This window comes from Crocodylus siamensis, chromosome 5 (assembly GCF_052110815.1).
Source record: "Crocodylus siamensis isolate JL-2025a chromosome 5, ASM5211081v1, whole genome shotgun sequence".
Classification (NCBI taxonomy): Eukaryota; Metazoa; Chordata; order Crocodylia; family Crocodylidae; genus Crocodylus; species Crocodylus siamensis.
The window spans coordinates 153560314-153581004 of record NC_143399.1 but is presented as its reverse complement, the minus strand read 5'-3'; the positions used below and the strand labels follow the sequence as shown (position 1 = coordinate 153581004).

General features: G+C 35.6%; 1 protein-coding gene across 3 annotated transcripts in view; it reads right to left on the bottom strand.

The window, feature by feature from the left end:
* IGF2BP3 (insulin like growth factor 2 mRNA binding protein 3) overlaps positions 1-20691 on the bottom strand; it is a 160118-nt gene that overhangs the window by 136924 nt on the left and 2503 nt on the right. The window lies entirely within an intron of this gene.

The window sequence follows — 20691 nt, the reverse complement described above, 5'->3', positions numbered from 1 at the left end:
CCTTCTGAAGACAAATTCATTAACTTAAATTCAATGGATTTTCACTTCAAAATTAATTGCAAATTTCAGGTCACTTATCTAGTAAACAAAATATTTACTTTGAAGTACTATAGTAAAGCCTTATAGTACTCTAATTGGATTCACAGCCAAATCCTTTGTTTCCTCCCTTCCCCCAAAGCAGAAAAACAAATAAATGCCAGAGATGCCACATCACCCTTGGGATGCTCAAGAATGTGTAGATTAACAGGGTTTCGCTACACTCAGGTAGTGTGCGTTGCGTGCTGGAGGGGCCGTTTAAGCTATTCTTGTAAAAAAATCATGAAAATGTGATCATTTTGTACCATAAGAAATGAACTTCAAGCTTTGTTGTTGTTGGGTTTTTTGGGGGGGGGAGGGGGCGAAAGAGGAGAGAAACAGGGAGACTGTGGGCCAACAAAGATACAGATGCTCCTTAGGAGACAAAGAAATATTCTCCCTCATAACAGACATTCAAACACATACTATTTCCCCTAAAAATGTGTCAAGTGTTCAAGGCTTTCTTTTAAGGGATTTAAGGTTTGTTGTATTATACAAAAACCCCCACCTCAAATCTACCAAATATATACATTTGGGCAAACTGCCTCCATCAGAAGAGGCTATAATCATTACTAGGATATTCCTAATAGCATCACTGAAGGCATTCATTTTCTTTCTGAGTTGCTTTTAGAATATACTCCTCTCTCCTAACCTAGCTCCCACCCTTCCTTACCTCTACAGGAAATTTTTATACCTTGAAATAGTCTTTAAAACAAATCTGTCTTTTGCCAAAACATATTGCATACGTAAAAACTGAGTGTCCAAAGAGAACGTTAATGTACAAACTTCTTACAATGCCTACATGATCTGTTAGCAAATGAAAGGAGCAATCAGGCTGACTCAAATAGAATTTCTTATCAAAGAGTTTTGGAGATAAGTAGATGCCAACTAAAATAACAGAAGTAATACCCAATAGTGACCAATTTTATGAAACAGGCGGAAACATATTTGGCCATTTCTTCTGGTCATAAACTTGTAAAGACAAGATTAAGAATTGTTTCTTTTTACTGGGGCAGAGAGGTAGTTAGCCATGATAGCCTGACAAAGGCAGAGTAGAGATGCATTTTTATAGACTAATGGAGATACCTAAGCTTTTGTGAGCCCAAGCTCACTTCATTAGACAGCATGCGATGAAGCCAACTCAAGCTCACAAAAGCTTAAACATCTCCAATTTAGTTAGTCTATAAAAAGGTGCATCTCTACCCTGGCTTCTGCAGGCTATCATAGCTAAGTGCCTCCCTTTGCCTCAGTAAAAAGAAACAATTAACAACAACTTAATCTTACTTTTACAAATTTATGAAACAAAACCTGGCAAGAACTTTGAGCAACTTCAACATAAAGGAATAATTTGAAGAAGTTTGTAACTTAAGGAAATATTCACAATTTCAGGTAATTACTATTAAAAGCTTTTCAGCTCTGTTCTGAAAAGCCCACAGTTGTGCTACCATGTTACAATATCAAAACTTTCTGACAAAAAAAGCCAACATTTTGGGCTGATACATTACATATATTATATTATATTATATTATATTATATATATTCTCATCTTTCATCTTCATTTTAGGACATTCTAGGGAAAACACTGGCAACCTTAATGCTGTTCAGTGTGTTTCAAACTGTGTAACAGTGTTAGCCTCACACACTTTTAGATTCCAATTAAAATCTATTAGCGTTCTATAGCAAGTAGATATACTGAAAATGAACAGTAGTGACAGCATATATGGCATGCCCATGACAAGACTTAGTGGAGTTCAGGACAGGACAAACTAAGGAAGAGTCAAATACTTATCCTGAGCAGTGCAAAACTAGACAGCATGTGCATAAATTCTTATTAAGAAAAGGGGTTTGGACACACAGTGCCCTCTTTACATGTCACCTAGATAAACTCCCTCCCCTCACACTCCTATTTCATTTCACCTCACAGCATACAAAAGATAGCTCTGTTTTTTTGAATACATGACATGACATTCATAAACACATGACAAGTCTCAATTTTCCACTTCTTAGAGAAAAACTTGATGCGAGTTAAAGACTGGCCATAAAAACATTCATCACACATATACCAAGAGTACCCCAAGTCTAAAATGGAGGAGGAGAAGCCAAATGCCAAGATTCCCTACAATACTAGTGGCTATAAGTAAGGACAAAGGGGATGGAACTGAGACTGTCATAAAAAAGCTAATGTACCTCCAAGTTCACAGCAATCTTAAGACATCTATTAATATTCTGTGAAACTGAAAGTGCACTTTAAAATGAACATTGTGTTAAAAAAGAACGTTACAAATATATAAGCCCTAATGGAACGTTCAGTTGAGCATCTGTCCTCCAAATACATCTCAAGCTAATTTTTTTAATGCCGATTGTAAGAAGGCAAGTAGAAAAGGGATCCAAAAAATCCGTTTCATATTACTATTGTATCATAATAATTGGAGATGGAACACATGCACAATACTCAGTGCCAACCCAAAGAGTGCTCATGCCACCAAGAGACCACAGATGCTTTCTACTCCAACACAGAAAATGAAAGTCTCCTGAGATATTTTCTAGTTCTATTCCTATGCAGTGAAAAAGGCATTTCTAAAAAAGTCTTAGGGGAAAAAACCATGGGAAAAAGCAGAAAGATGGCAACGCGTTATAATGCAATCTCTCGGAAGAACAAGAGATTATATTAACAGAAGCACATAGGAAATAGTCTCATTCAGACTGGTACCCTGCACAGTAGTGTACTCGTCATATCATACCTGCCACAACTCTTGTATGTTCTGGCAACACCAGGTAGATTGTTGTCAATGAAGTATTCCTGAATCGCATTTTATCTGATACTATACACACGTGTACCCACAGGAAGACCTTGGGAAAGTACACAACTCAACTAACTTTCTCAACAGAAATTACTCAAGTTATCCCAAGCACACGTGAAAATTGTTAAAAAGATGCACAGAAAGTATCCCACAGCCCTTCCTCCCCTACTTCAAGAAGGAAGGAGGGAGAAAGAGAAAGTTTGGTACCCTGACAACTTGCTGCTAGGAGTCTATCAGGGAATCTAGTCCCACTGCCACTTGCCTAGCCAAGATGGGGGGTGGAGGTTGAAGAGAGTTCTGTCAGATTGGCAGTGCAGGTACCTCTGGGTTCTGTCCCCTGCAGTACCACCATGATTGCTAAAGCATGAACTTCCACAATCATGGTGATAAGCTCCAGAGGGAGATGAGGGGGGAGTGGGGACAGACACAAAGCAGCAGCAACAGCTAGCTCCCTACTGCATGCTAGCTGAAGAGCATACTGGGGGCTGGAACATCTGTCTGCTCCCCTTCTTTCCACATTTTCCTAAAAGTGCAATCGAACACCCATCTAATACCATAAAATTTTTACAGACTCTCTTCAATGAAGGAATAGAGAAGGCATATTTTGGGACCCGCTAAGGAGAACCCTGAACTTGTTGTATTCTTCCAGACATTGTAAAGGTAGCAACATATTAAATGGATTTCTATTCACACCCCCGCCCTTGCCCCCTAGACACACACCCCCCTGCCATTAACAATAATGTTTTTGGAATAAAGGGGATCAAGAATATCCCTGCACATCCCTCTGCATTAGTTAAAATTTTAGTACTCTACTTATATACAGTACTTAACTGTGTGACATTTGATCAAGGCAACAGCATGAAAGAAAGTTCAGAGGTAAAATATATAAAAAAAATAATGTTGACAAAAACAGGAATACCGAAGTGTCTTCAACTTTTGTCTAAAAACTTTAATCTTGATATCTAGTTTTGTAACATCTAGATTTTGCTTTTACAGTGAAATTGCATTAATAGCTTTTTAGGAAAAAAAAAATCCTTCTAAAAAATGAAGGGCTCCCCTCACCAAAGAACTAGCTTTGAAATTTTTTTAATTAAAGTGTTGTGCTCGAGATACAACCACATCTATTCCATTTTATTTACATGACAATGCAAAATATAATATACATGTTAAAATTAGTGGCTTACATGGGAAGAAATCTGCATAAAATCAGACATTTTAAATGAAAATAATTTTCGTATAGGAAAGAACTAACTACGTACATACGTACATTTGAAAAGGTCAGAAGTGGTCAACTATTCTCTGAACATCTACAATTTTACTTCGACACTACTGCAAAAGATTGAGCTTCATACATAAAACAGAAGTAAGTTGCCTTGATTTACAGATTCATAAATATTAGGGTCGGAAGGGACCTCAGCAGATCATTGAGTCCAACCCCCAGCCCCAGGCAGGAAAGAGCGCTTTATGTAGTTAAGAACTCTGTAAGGAATGGAAAGGCAATTCATTTCAGTTATGCTAGTATAGAATTGATAGATTATAACCCCCAGCATTTAATACCAGTTAATTACCTGGAAAAAGACTTGGCAAAAACATGTCAACCAGTTTGTAAAATACAACTAAAAGCTGAGATATGTTTTCAGCCATTAATGTATTCAACTGGATTAGTCAGAAAAGGTGACTTATATTTAAGTCAAATATAATGAATTGGGCTTAAAATTGATTTTGAAAGTTGCAGTAGAGACATACTTTAAGGCAGATATTAGCTGATCATAGGATTATTCATGTTACTCCCAAATAATAAACAAATTAACAAAAATCACTGCACTAACCATTCCCTAATTCTCCCCCACAACAGTTTTACAAGTCAATAGAGTTATTCCTGCTTATAACAGTGCAACAAAGGAAAGACATTAGGTCCTTTAGGAGATAAAAGTGCTCACTCTTCTCTTGACATAACCAATGTGAAGTCTTTAAATCAAAACAGCAACTAGCCTAATGCTACACGTTTGCTTGTTTGTGCCCATGATAGAGCAATAACAAATGTTACAGTTAAATTTTGTTTGCCAGAGAAATCAGGTGTTTGACTATGAAATTCAGATGTTTTGAAAGTCTGGAAAAAAAAGGAATTCAAATTTAAGCTTTTTAAAGCATCTAACTAGTATAGCAAGTCATTTGACTAAAACTTAAAATAGGGAGTACTTACTCAATAATTATCAAAATCCCAAAGAAAACCTTTACACTAATTCACTTACTCCTCATGAGCAAATCTCATAAACACTAAGCCGCCAAATTTCATTTTAACATCCCTTCATTAACAACAGAAGAATTATACTAAACTGCCTTCAAAATGTAAAGGCAGTTTACATCTGGCCCTCAACTGAAATTTCTGCCTGGTAACTATATTTAGGACCAACAAGTGACTAATGAAGCTTTTACATTATTTCTAATACAAGCCAAAGTCTTTTCTAATGTGGATTCATACAGAATACATTAAGGGAACTGCTCTATTTTAACTCGTTCAACCCATCAACTTTCAAACACAAGAACCCAACTCAAGGGTTTACCTAGAGAAGCAAGGCAAGGGAACAAGCTTCACATTCTTGGATTGTCACATATTAGCAATATTTGACTGAAGAGTTCTCTACCAGGATTAAGTATTTTCTTCCCCCAATCCATAATGAACAAGTTCAAACAAATTGTGGGAAAAGAAATAGCCTCTAAGTCCTTGAGAAATACAGGTACACAACCACAACTTTATTTTACTTAGTTGGATATCATATATGAACTACAACCTTTACTGCTCTTTTTCAGATTAATAGTGTTATTCAAGCAATTAGAGGCATAGTTTACAAGCCATGTGAGTAACAGCAGCCACATTTCCTCCCACCTCCTCTCAGTTTAAGAACAGGGTGTATCTTTATTCAGAAAAAGAAAGGTTTTTAAAGCTCTGACAAAGTAAAAACTCTCTTGAGAGCTCATGAAAACTCTCTTGAGCTCAAGAGATTTAAAAATTATGGTCAGATTCTAATCACAGGCACATACTTCATGATTCTCTTACATATGAAACTCAACCTCAACAGGTCTGGAGAGGTGCATGGGTGTAGTACTCAAGGCAAAAAAATCAGACTTTAATGTTATCACACTAGATGTTCCCCTTTTGCAAGGAGTGTTAACATATGACCAAACGTCCACTGGGGTGAAAGGAATACAATATCTAACTTTGCTTGCTTCTGCCTACCAGGACAGTTTTTTAAAGAGAAACCATAAAGTATAAGAATGAGTTGCATACAATACAGCTGCATTTTTAGGTTTCAGACTACCAACCATGCTACTTCCCATGGTTGGCTCTTATTAAACTAGAGACATTCTCCTGTGTGTGAAAGACCAGGACTCTCCCTTCCTTTTGTTTAGGCAGACTAGGTTTTTGAGGGTAGGAGGTAGTAGAGAATGCCCAAACCCTACAATATTTCTAATTAGCATGTCTAAATTAAGTCACACAGGAGAGCCAAATCAAATAAAAGAAAGAAGGCAATAGTTCTATACACACTAAAAGCTAAAATAGCTTTTCTGCTACCATTTCTTTTTTTCAGAACTTTATGTTGATTGTTTTTCACACTTCTACTTAGACTAAAAGCTTATATTTATTATTTTTAAATTGTGTCCCTCATAAAAAAGATTTAAAGGAAAAAGAAGAAAGGTTTAAACACACTACACCTCTTAAGCTCCTCTTTAAACTGCCAGTTGAAAAAGCAAATATTTTTCTAGACTTTTTCACATTTAAATGCTACAGACGATTTAAAAACCCAATAGCAAGTTTAATCATGCATCAGTGGACATGGTCTTTCATGCACCCTTATTTTTCAGTCACCAAGATTTCAGTGGGTGTGTGGATAGTATACCACAGCCCCTCCCCTCAGCCACAATCCTTTAGAAAAGCTGCAGATTTATTAAAAGCTACTGTTTCTTCCTCTCCCCTCCCCCGTTCAGAGGGAGGATCTCTATTCCTCAAACAACTGTACTGCTAACTAAGCTGATTTTACTGACGAATGTGTACCATTTTACAGCCTCTTTTCATTTCTCCTCCTACTCCCACCTAGTTCACAATTGGTACCCAGATCACAGTAAGTTGTCCTACCTACAGGCTACAGGAAAAGCCAAAAACAATGCCTTTAAAAGCAGATGATGCAAATGTCTGCCTGTACACCTTCTCAACTAAGTGAATTACTAAGCCTAATTACTATTGGGACAATGCTATTTTTTCTAAAGGAAGGAAGAAACACAATCCAAAAGACAATTAAGGCCTTTCCTGCGCCCTCCTTTTCTTTTGTTTTTTTCTTTTAAGGTGCTTCCAGGTGCTACTGGTATTGAAGCAGTTAACATTACCATTACAAACCCTGTTTTCACAGATTTGTATCAGCTGTAAGCAGCAGCACCAAGCTGAAACTTACATTAAAAAGTTCTTGTACTTTTACAAGTGAAAAATCTAGCATGCATTAAGGCCATTACGGGCCAATACAGGCATTAATACTTCAAACAACCTAAAAAATAACAACATGATACTTTGTTTCAAAGAGCTGCTGCTGAACACTTGTCTGAACACAAAGTCAACAAAATATTCAGAGAAGTTAGAAGAGATGGTGTGCCACCAGATTAAATTTAGTCTTTATAATAGTTTTGTGATTCATCTTTCCCAGATTAGTCAGTACCAGCAGCAATGTTGACAGATAAACCTGATATTTTCCATATCACCACCTCCAAGCACTTCCATTGTTTTTAAAATCATATTACTGACTTAAACATTACATTTGTCATTTTGGTTTTCTTGCCTGAAACATCACATTTCCAAAGGTCTGCAAGAAAGAACTAGATTTCTATTTTAAAAGGGGTTCTTAGAGACTTATGGTCATATGACATCAGAAGCAAGGCCTTCACGTAAGTGTTACACATGGCTCAAAAAGGTGCAAGGTTCGTTGCATCACTTTTATTCTTATATGATATAGCTGGAAGATTCCTGTTACACAGGCTCAATAGCATGGAACTGGATCAAGGTAGCCTTAATCGTAATATCCTTCACTTCTACAAATTCACACTTTTTAAAGTTATTAAACTAGACATTAGTTACAGACATTAATTATTTTAAAATGCAAGTTGAGTACAGCTTGAGGTATGTTCCTGACCCCCCCCTGCCAGAACGCAGGGAGCTTCCTCCCTCCTCCAAATCTGTTTTAGAAAAATGATTTAAGTTTTCCCACATGCTCCCATGACAAACAGGAGAAATGAAGGTCCTGATCCTGAAATAAGCTCTATACTAGCAGCTCTATGGGGCCTACCTGAATGCAGAGAGATATCCCCCCACCCAAAAAAAAAAAAAAAACAAACACAAAACCCACCTGCAAAATTGAACTCCTAACTTCAAAAAAGAGAATTCATATAGAAGTATAATTTTAAAACTGAAGTTAATGTACATAAAGCGTACAAAGACTGAACACGGCATTTTAAAAGGATATGTAAATTAATTGTACATCTGAAGTAAATTTGGACAAGCAACATTCTGGAATTAAATTATACAAGGAAGCCTAGTGCTTTTTGTTCTGGGGGGAGGGGGGGTTCTAAATCAAAGGAAAATATTGAAAGCACAATTTACAAAAGCCTACAGCTCTTTGAATACTGTTTAAGTACTTTCATGTAATATTTTAGGTTTATCCAACTTTTAAACCACCTCTAGCAAATGGAAGATTTGGTCATTGGTACTATGAAAGAAGGTGAATGAATACCTGTGCACACTATCATTTTCAATGAAACTTTTCTGTTTTACTACAACTTAACTTTCTGCTAAGTTTTACAAGCTGTGCATTTCAAGACATTATGCGTATTATTCAACATTTAAGCAATTTAAACTTAGGATTTCTCAAGTTTACTTGTCAGAATTAAACATGTTACACTACCAAAATTCATATCAATTGTTTCAGAGACCACCAAAAAATAAGAAAAAGAAGAACTTAAATACAATTCCTCCTTTCCACCTGCCACCCTATAAACCCCAACATCCCAAGATAAGGGAGGAAAGCACAACAGCTGCTGTTGGATGTCCACAATTCTGAACAGGTTTCATGAAATGTATAACATTCCCTCCCTACCCGCCCATCCTGAAACATCCAAGTTGGTCGAATATACAAAGCAGATATCATATTAAAAGGGGAATTTAAAAGAGAGATTTATTTACACTTACCTAAGGGATATACAGTAGAACACACACTTATGAATAAAAGACCTACTGTAAATTCTTTGCTACTTCTCAAAAATGAACTTATTTAATAAGACAAGACAATTTAATACAAGCACTTGTATATTTTGACAAATGTAGTCAAAGTGTTTGTGATGCTTGAATAAATTTTGGAACATTTCATAGAAATGCTTACGTCTTGATATCAACAGGAAGAAACAAGAACAGATTACTGTACCCTTAACACTGCAGTTCAGTTCAACACCATCAAATTGATTTTGGGGGATGGGAGAGATAAATAACTTAGATCATGTCAGGTACAACACCTGTCTAATTCCCAAGCCCTGTAACTAGAGTGTGAGCTTTTCTATTGTTATTTTTGTTTCTTAATATTGCTCTCCCCAGGGTTGCTGTATGAAGACCAAACACAAAGACGAGAAACAAAACTACTGAGGCTAAAACAGTTAAACTGAGCACAGAACACTGTGAAATTCTGACCTGTTTCTTTCTTTAGTTATTGTAAATGTTACCAGAAAAATACTGTGCATCTGGTATGAGTACATTAATACTAGTTGATCTGCATTTGCAGTGGGGTGACATCAGGGAACAACAATATTGTTAGAGCAGTGCAATTTGTGTTTAGATAGTTTCCCAACCCATGTTCTTCTAAAGATTTAATTCAAAATGTTTACGTCATAGTAATTTTCCAAAACAGAATTTTAACTGAGGCCTTTAAGTTTTGAATTTTACTTGCATAAATTTTGTTTAGTGCCCACAGGCTGAAACAGTCTTATATGCTAAAGGAATTATAAACATGTTCACTGATCATTTACATGAGACCGAATAAAAAAATCTCAAATAGGAGATTTTATTCTATTTGAGGACACACATCACAGTGCAACTGAAATGCAGAAGTTCACAAAATATTATCTCTGCAACACTTCCTAATTACTTTTACATTAGTTTTAAAGGTAGCATTCATAAAAGCAACTCATGTTACAGTACACCTGTAAGCATACAGTCAGTGTGTGGAAGGAGGAAAGAGGGGGAGAAGAGGTTCTTATCCAGTGATTGGGAGGGAGGGTTAAAAAGTAACACCAACATCCTATATTCAACTATACACATCATCTCCCAAAGTTATTTATTACCTATTTTACTTCTATGCATTTGTCCTCAAAACCACAACCACAAAATTTTCACAACCTTCAGCACTGGTTAAAATCACAGTGTTCTTAGCATTATGATCACTGTAAATTTAGAACATACTGTTAAATAATCAGATTACTATGCTCCTCATAGGAGTTATATCTGCATGTTCGATGCATCCTGCTGAAGATAAACATTTTCATTGATCTTTAGTTTAATTTATAGCATAACCATATCTGTTATGTTGGTACTAGTTAGTTTGGAACTTACAATAAGATTTCAAATGTATACCATTTTATTTGCCAATTGCTTACTAACCAAACTAGGCACACAATGCATATTACTAACAACTATTCCACCCCATTTTAAAAACCACACCAGTACAGAATTAAAAACCTAGTCCATATATGACATGGAATTGTACCATTGCACACCAGTAACATTTCCTTTGGTCAATTACCCAACACAGTTTTACCCCATTATACTGGAGTTGCTCATGTTAGATATTATTTGCCCAAGCAATAGGATAAAATAATTTTATCCCATCACTGCCCATAAAATAGAACCCTACATTGGTGTAGTGAAATAAGCACAACAGTTTCATAATTTTAAAAGTTATCTATTCTCCTGAACTTTAAATTGGTTATAACCTGCCATCAGGAATTCCTGGAAACATTGAAATAAAGCTATTAAGAACAAGAGGAAAAAACTAAATCAAGGCAAAGAAAAGTGTGATGTTAGAAACTATCAAACATTCAGGCATGAAATTATCACACTTCACTGTCCAATCTGTACACTGGTTTTCATTAAAAAAAAGCCTTCAACAAACAATTTCAGGAGTCCATTGGATACCAACTCATATTGAATACTAATCAAGACAGCAAGAATCAGATTAGAAACAATAGGCAGAACTAAAGCTATCATGAATCCCAAGACAGAAATTGCTTCAAAGTTGCTTATCAAATAAAATGAATAGTTTATAAACATGTGCACATTACCCACAGAATGCAGGGGAATTTCACAGCACTGGATGTTAGAGAGAACAAACAGGTCAAGTCATTTATCCAACCCCTTTAAACCAAGCAAAGTTCTCCTTAACTCAACATTCATAAGAACTTTATCTTGCCCAGTTCTAATTATTGATCCCAGTTGTTTTTGGAAAACGAGACTAAACCATTTCTTCACTAATAATTCTAAGACTACAAGGATGGGCTATGGCGACGTGTCAAGTTCAATGACAGTATCTTTACATGCTCAGCCTTCCTAAGGTACCACCCAAAGTGATTATAATAATGCAAGAAAAGTTAATAAGCAAAGCTCCTAGACAAACATATGGCAACAAACATGATTTCAAGCTTGCCTTCATTAGCTAAAAGGATGTCAATACAGCTCTGGTGTTTGTTTCAAATGCCATTTTGAAAGAGCACTGCTGTGGAGCAGAGTGTCACGGTTAGCCACAAGTGGGATGATGGACTTCTAGTACCAATCACGCACTCACAAGCAACATCCATGTTATAAATAACTGGATTTAATTCAGAACATGCTGTTATTACCATTGCTGCAATACATGAGTAGTATAAACCAAATGATATGAACATAGGCAGCAAAGAAAAACAATGTGAATTGGTTTAAGGATTTGTTAAAGAAAATTTTTAACTCTAACAACCTAACAGAAACACCTTGACATCTTTAACAGCCAACAGCTAAGTACCTGAAGGGGTGAGGCAGTTTCACAAGATTTATCTTTATTATTACCTTAATTTGTTTTTGCCTCTTCAACTGTTTTGTGTTTTGAATTTAAAATGTACCCCTTTCAGCTATGTGGTATACTACAACTAGTAATTCAGTTTTAATGGCAGTTTACTGTAAAAAGATAAAATAGCTATTTTGGTATTTCCATAGCAAAATAACCCCCCTTCCCCCCAAAAAAAAAAAAACCCAAAACAAAACAAATGGGTTTTTTGATAGACTATGCACAAGGATTTCTTATTTTGCTGTTGGGTAAACCCTGCCCCACACACAAAATAAGGAACAATCTAACAGAGGTTGCTACATTGGAACTTTAAAATTTGCACTAACAACTAAGGAAGCCTACTGCAGCTTAGCAAATTTGTTTTGATCAGTGAATGAACCAATAATAAAAAACCTTAGTTCTTATATTTTGAAGAGCTTTACTTCATTTTGGCAATCTTATTTTAGGGATTTTTAATTCACTGGTAAATTTTCTGATGCACATTTCAAAGAGCTAGTATTAGCAATAAGATCTCTATAACATTTTACTAGTGAGTCTTTGAAAAAACAAATTAAATTCCTCAGTGATTAAGAGAAACATCAATTTAAATAAACTGGAAATTAGCTACATAAAATGCAATCACCTAACTGGTCTTATATGAATTATCAAATCAAATTCCATAACTTTTGCTTTGTTCTAGAACACCTCATCCCTTCATTTTAATTACTAGTAAATTTATAAGCCATGTATCCAGTTACACACTTTTCTAACAAGTTAATCTAATGAAATAAGTCTAAGTCTAGGTGTGTTTATAAAAATGTCCAACACAACAGAAAGACTACTGGTTCTACTATAAGTAGCCTAGGTTAAAAACTTCAGCACAGCTGGTTAAACAAATCACATGCTAAATAAAAATGGCTTCCTTTGGTGCTACGTTCTGAAATCCTTAATAAAACAAAATTTCTAGCAACAGGTTTCTCTTAGGAATGGTAGTTTTTATTTCTTTTTTTTAATCATACTATGTACCCAGGAAAAGTGGACAAACATTTTAAAAAAGAGAATAACCCTAAGTCTGCCATATCAAGCTCCGCAGGCTGGATGAGTGATGCAGAGTTGGTCCATCGGCCCAATCCAGAATGTAATGCTCCCCATAGGTTTGGAGATTTGGCAGCAGGATGAGCAATGGCACCATTAACTGCCATGGCTCCTAGGCAGTTAAAGACTGCTGGATTTCCATACCCATGGGTAACCCCACAAGCTGAATGACATGGCACTGCACGGGGCCCATCCAGTGTGTCATATTTAATCGTCCCTGATTTAAAGCATGCTTTTTACCAAGAAGTAAGCCTCATCAGCAAGATTCAACATAACCAATCACGTTACATATACTTCTGGTACTGAAACATTTTCAACAGTCCAATTTCAAAGCTAACAGCTCTCTCTCCGCTCAATAATATTACACTTTCTACAAAGAAGACAATACGTGCATTGTGTCCTTAACAAGATCCCCAAATTGGCTAGTGAGGAAACACTGCATAAACTTAGATATTCTTTACAGAATCCTATTTTACATTAGCAAGAGACCACCACAAAAGTACTGTGCAGTTTCTCTTTCCTTGTTATATCGTCAAGTTAGATATTTGGAAGGTTTTCCAAAAAGAAAAAAAATACAATTCTAAGGACAGATTTCTGAAGTTTCCTTGTATCATTTCAATCTCATAACCATTACTGCCATAACAGTTACCATGAAACAGTCACATAGCTAGAGAGATTTCTCTGAAAGTTTGCTCTTCACACACAAGTTAAGAGTAGTCGTTCATATAAAGTTTTGTAGTAATTTACATAACACATTTTAAATATCATAGTTTAAGTAAGTGACTGAAGAAAATGTCATCAAGCAAACTGACTAAAAAAAATGTTCCCTTTAAGGAATATCCCCAGAATTTAGGCATCTGTTTTGAATTTCTCCTAAAAGGACTTGGAGGAAGGGGGAAGAGTGCAGGGTGTGGGGAGTGAAATGTATATTATGTATAACAACTAGCATGTTGGCTTAACATTTAAAAAGCCTTGAGAGCACGTATACTAAATAATCCTAAATATTTGTATGTTAACTGAAAATGAACTTAAATGTCTTTTTTTTGTTTTGTGTTTGAATTTCTTTTAAACTTAATGGAAGTCAGGTTACCTGAGCTAGGCCATTTGCACAGTTGCCATTCCAAATTTTGAATGCCGTTCTCCAAACCTGCTCTTGATGAACACCCCCCAGCCCCTTCAAGAGGTCTTGTGCATTTAACTCGGGTGAAAAAGATTTACATTACTAGGCCCCCAACGAGACTTACAGTAATCTCTTTAAAGAGTTTCCCCTTCTCTTAACCAGTCTTCTTCTGCTTATTCACAATAGGTTGGAATACCTTTCTTATAACATAAAAGCAGATTGTTAAAGTAAATCCAAATCTAGTTATTTTTAATGTCACAATCTAAACAGTGATTTAGGCCAACACTTTAGATATGTTTTGTGAACACAGCTAAACCCAAGTTCACCACCTGTCCAAAGATTCTCTTACAATGAAATCTCTTTACTTACCAATTGCTGTAAATGGAAGTTCATGCTAATGAGAGTTCCAGTTTGCACTGGAATATTTCCTCCACTCCTGAGCTCTAGCTATATTACAAACTCATTTAAATTTGAAAAGTAAGTTACCAAAATAATAGAAATTACCTATTTCCAAAAATGGGAGAAATGTTTTGGATAACAAGGTAAACTTACATATTTTAGGATAGTGTTCAGCTGAGCATGAAAAATTAATCTTTCAAAAATACTCAGCTCCAATTCTATTCAAATGTATTACTATTGAAGAAAAGATACTTGACTATTTTGAAAATTCTTCAGATATTTTAAGTATTTTAATCTTAAACTGCAATCTGTTTACGATGACAAGAGCTTTGCTAACAAAGCATTTTATTTGAACTTTCTGTATATTAGCTTATTATATTACAGTTATTATATAAAATATTGGTATATTGAAATAATCACAGCTGCTAAAAGTTATAAAATGGAAGCAGGCATCTTTGCCCTCCTCCCATTTGAAGTTTGGCCATAGGAACATGTTCCTTTCAGTATTTAACTTCCTATCCAAAAAAGTTGGAACTAATCTTTGGGTAAAACCATAAATTAAGAAAATGACTTCATGAAAACATACAACTTCTTCCTCAATAAAGCCCCATTATAAGTGTTAGCAGCAATTACTCTTTATTTTGATCTATTAAATAGTCATAAAACAGGTTTACAAAAAAAGCCATTTTAGTTGATTATGTCCCAATATGCCTTAAATAAAGAAGTGACAGCTAACAAGAGTTTCTATGCCAACAGAAAAGGAGATATGTAAGATTCTTAACTAAGGCCACATAGCAGATAAATTACCTTGTTTTCTGGGTTTCAGACCTCTCTCATCATAATGATCTGAACAGGAAACTAGTTTATCAAAGTGATAATAGTATAGCAGTGTACTAGTGTCAGTTTATACTTAAGTTTCTATTTTCATAGAATTCCCCTGTAAAGAGGATGTTCATCATAATTTGTTGCCAGTAAAACATTATAGGTAATGTACAATAATTTATTATTATGTAGACAGAGATCTATTTCAAATGCTACAATGTAAAGGAATTGGGACAGAGAAGCCCAAAGCACTAATAAGGTAAATAACAAAAGCAAAAAAAAAAAGTGCAAGTAAAGGATTTAAACTTATCAAAGGTGAAATCAAAGCATATACTCAAGGAGTATTCAGGAGCCAACTGGGTCACATCAGTAGATAAGGTGAAGAGAAGTAATATCTACCCCTGAAGTGACACTAAATGGGCAGGTAGATGGCAATTACTGAATTACTTCAATTCCAAGGCCAGTTCACCACAGTCACCAGTATCAGAACTCATGACATTCTATTACAAACCAAAGCTCCTTTACAAAACTATGTTGAGAGAGCCAAAAGACAGCTCATACAAAAGAACCTACAGGCTGGAAGGCCAGATTGGGCAAGGGGGGAGGAAAGCAGGGAACTACTAGCAGACCCTTGAACTCAGGTTTATGCATAACTTTCTAAATATTCTGGCTAACAGATCCAGCCCCATCCCCCCCGCAAAAAATTAAAAACCAATGTTTTGAAATTTTCAGACCAGCTTTCAAACAGCAAACTAGTCAAATTTAACCAGACATCACTTTAGACATATTCGGCATCTTAAAAAAAAAAAAGTGGCAAATAGGTTTGACAAATAGATTTACGCCAACAAATCTAGACAGCACAAAATATAAAGAATATATTGACTTTTTTGGGAAATTATGATTTTCTTGAATAAGATTTATGTTCACTCTGCAATTTTTTTCTCCATGCCTCCTCTAGAAAAGTAAGAAGCCACTTTCCTGATTTATGCTTTATAACAACTAATAATTTGTACCAAATTTCAATTTTCATTTATTTTCTTTTTTAGAATGTTCAATCCATAATCTGAGGGCTCATACAATAAGAACAAGCCATAAAACAACAATAATTTTCTGCACCCATCCTACAATTGTTGTCCAAGAAGAAATCATGACAATACAATCTCTAACCAATATTCACATGTACCTTATCAAAAGCCCAAGGAAGTGGGAAGGGAAGCTCTCAACATTTGATTTTGGACCACTGATGGAAGTAAGTTTCAGAGGTGAGTATACACACCAAAGATACTCAGCCACCAGCCCCTACACTTTAAACTAGATTTAAATGCTTTTATTTTTTTGAAACTATGAGAGGCAGATCATAGAGAAAAAAAAGAGCTTTCTAAATGAAGTCAGAAACCTATTAGGGCATGTCAAAAGCAACATAAAACCCTGACCAGAAGCTAACCGGAAGCCAAGGAAGAATCCAAAGTACTGGAATAGTGTGGTCTCTATGAAAAGTATCATTTAAGAAGTAGGTTACTGCATGCTACAACAAATGTCAAACTTCTGAAACATCTCAAGCAATATCTTCATGTGTAAAGCACTGCTACACATTTCAGGTGTTCTAATTGCATATTGCGGGGGGAGGGAAGGGATCCAATTAACCATTTCCTGACCATATTTTTAGTCTTTTTATTACAATTACTTAAAATTATTGAACTTTGCCATTGCCTGAATAGAATTTAGACTCTACTTCCTGAAGGAGAATATATTGGGATTTTTAGTCTAAAAAGTAATTTGAGAGAAATGAATCAGACTTATTTTAAAAGGCTGCTATAAAAGAAACTTACTGTGAAAAAGATGCATGCTAAGCAACTTGTATCTTCTCAAATCAAGTCTCCACTAACTCCACAAACTATAATTCCTACCCACTCTAACAACTTGCTGCATGTACAGGTAGCCATAACAACTAGCCAGACTGAGGTTTTCCACCATTCCTATTAATAAAACTTGCTTAGAGTTTTCTGTCCCCATCTGAATAAAACCTGACAGAGAGGCAGGACTGCTAGGCAGAACTTTGACTCCTAATTCTTGTAACAGATTCTCACTGAAGTATGAGCCATATTAAATATTCAGTCACAAAGACAGCATGAATATGTCCATAAAAATAGCAATGGTATGGTACTTCAATTTTACACATTTAGGTATGAGTTTACTAACATCTGCCTATTTTTCCCTTACTTTAGAGGCACATGCTATTTAAAAACAAAATCTGGAGTACTGTCATTAACTAAAAATCTGACCTTTTAGATTGCTTAGCCACCATGGGGAGCTCACACAAGCATTTTAGACAATAAGCCATTTCTCCTCACATCCCAGAGACACATATCCTATTTGTATTAAAATTAACCTAGGTACACAAGTTTTAATGCATAATCAACAGCTTGAAACTTATTTGAATATCACTAATCAGGGAGCATTTTTTCCACCTAAAGAAAAATTTCTCTCTTTCAAAACCAAACTTCACATTGTATTTCACCTGAACCTCTACTAATTAAAAAACTTAGGTCCCTGTAATAAATTTATTAAGGAACAAAATGCTTGGTTAAAAAGAATTCTGGCCTACCTACAATACTTTATTACACCCCAACCAACAAAAAGAGAGGCCACACATACACACACCACTCAAAGAAGGAATTTGCTGCACCTATTCTGAAATATGAAGCAAGGCAGTCAGAGGTAGGACAATGTCTTACCTCCCAACTAAAAGATCCCTCACAATTACCAGAACTCAGGTTCAACCTCTTAAAAAGGGAATCAGAGCAACTTTTCTATAAAGTAAAGCAGATTTTAATTTTAGGTAAAGAAAAGTCTATTTAATTTACAAGGACCAATCTTTAAGGGCTGGCTCAATATGCAACCCCAGGTGGCTAGTGTCAGCACTACCCTCCCCCGCCCCACTAAGCTAAACTGCCCATCACACAACAAGTGACATCAGTGTTGTCTGAATAATCAGATTGCAGCGTGTACATTGCCCTGGTAGATACCAGCTGCTCTTGGATCACAGTAAGGGACTACCTAAAGAGTTCATATGTAAAACATAACATGCAGATATATTTATCACTCCTTACTGCATTTTTGTGCCTCAGAATAGAACGAATATGAAGCGGTGATCATGACTAACACCACTCTGCATTCTTTTCAGAAATATAATTAGCATTCAAAATTTTTACAATGCCTTCTCCAAGTTTTGAATTGAGTGACCTAAACCTCTAAATATTGCAATAGCCTTCCACAATTCATAAAGGTCTGAATGCAGAAATTCTACATTCCTTTCACATGCTCTTGAGATTTCAGAAGTCAGTCAAGAACCAACTTTTGGCTTATTAAACAGTTCTCTGAAACATGAACTAGGCCTCCCTCTTTCAATTTGTAGTCACGTGTCTTTTAATATTTCAAGGACTGTCCTACAGCACCATCCTCCCAACCTGCCTCTCACAGCAGGTATAAAGGTATTTTTTGCAGATGTGGGTGTGCCCACATCAAATCCAAACCTCCCAACAAGGGTTGGAATGCAGTGACTCCTGGCCTAAGAATTTCATTTTGAATAACAAATCAAGCTCAGTTTACAATGATTGGTCTTCTGGACTCAATTCAGCTTTATAGCAGCCCTAAGTAACCACACTTTTTCACCTTCCTACAGCATAAGGATACGGAGGACCCCCACCCTTAATACTGGGGGTATTATCTGGGGATGAAGGGGGTGAAAGACTATATAAGAAAACTGTTTGTAAATATTAATATGCATATCCTATTAAAAATGCATTTGTTTTTAAACTGGATTAATAAATTGAGTAGGAACTCCCCAGGCAGCAATGTGGGAAGTCAATCCAGTATGATGAATAATTTCGAAGTACTACACGCGTACTTCATAAGAACAGCAGCAAAAGTTATCTCATCTGACCAAATCTGTTAATTGTACACTTCTGCTAAAAGAAAGGCTTGACCAGTATCCCCATAACTTTCTTTCCTGTGACATTCAGCTAAGAAACCCATATCACACCACATCAGCAAGCTGGGCTCCATGGAAAACTGAATCTAGACTTTCTACATACCAACAAATTAGGTGGGCCTCTGATCACCACACAGAAGACTCCTCACAGAAATCGCATTACTAGCTCTAATTGCCATTTGCCTTTTAAATATACCAGGTTGGTTTTTTTCAAAAAGGCATACCCCAAACATACAAAAATAAGTATCTTTCCAAGTTAGTTAACTAATTCAACATTTGAAGGCTTTACTTTTTACAAGATAGCTAGCCACTCTGGATATGTAACCAGTAAGCAATGAGTGAAGGGAAGGGGCATCCTAAATTGCTGAGTTGGCATAAGGGAAGTACTGTACACTTTTGAAAGGAAAGCAACTTTTAACACAGAAGTTACTGAATTAATTTTCAACAGGCTTATCTTGGATGGTACTAAAAAAAAAATACTGAATTTCTAAAATTTCAAACAGGTCCCACCTGAACTATTCCAAAAACATTCTTAACCACACTGCACTGATGAGAGATATTTATTAAATATGGCTTGCAGATTAAACAATAGTGGGCATTTGCTAACTAATTATTTGCAAAAATGCAAATATAATTAACGATTGTAACCATGCGACGCATCTCAAAATGTTAACAATAAGTTCAGAATAACATTTCCTCCAGGGGACTACAGACATAAAATAAAGTATATTTTTAATAGGATCAGTCCATAAAAATGTGAGCACACACTATACCTACATGAGGAACGTGTTTTTATTCTCCCCGCTGAACTCTAAGAACAGGAAAACCATACATTTGAACACTAAACAATGATATAGAAAAGATTTTCTAAACTATAAGAATGTTTACTTTGGGAGCACAAAATCAATTTGTTTACAGTACTGTAAACATCAGTACACTTAATTATGTGCAGAGATTAATAAATGTCTGTTTACAATGTAACTGCTAGATTAGACTATAAAGACTGGAATGCAATTTTGAAACTGATCAATCCTTACATGTGCACTGCATTTTGATTTAAATCTAACAATATTTTAACCATACATAATACTTAAATCATTATATAGTGAAATAGCTGAATGTATCCTATTGTAAACTGAAGTTTAAACATGTCCTGCATGACAAACAATAAAGGCTACATACGTGTTACTCTCCAAAGGAAAAAAAATGTCAAACTAAAAGGACTAATATGCCATAAACACACATCTAAAAGACTTTGTTTCCTGCTAGCATTAGATCAGCACAGTC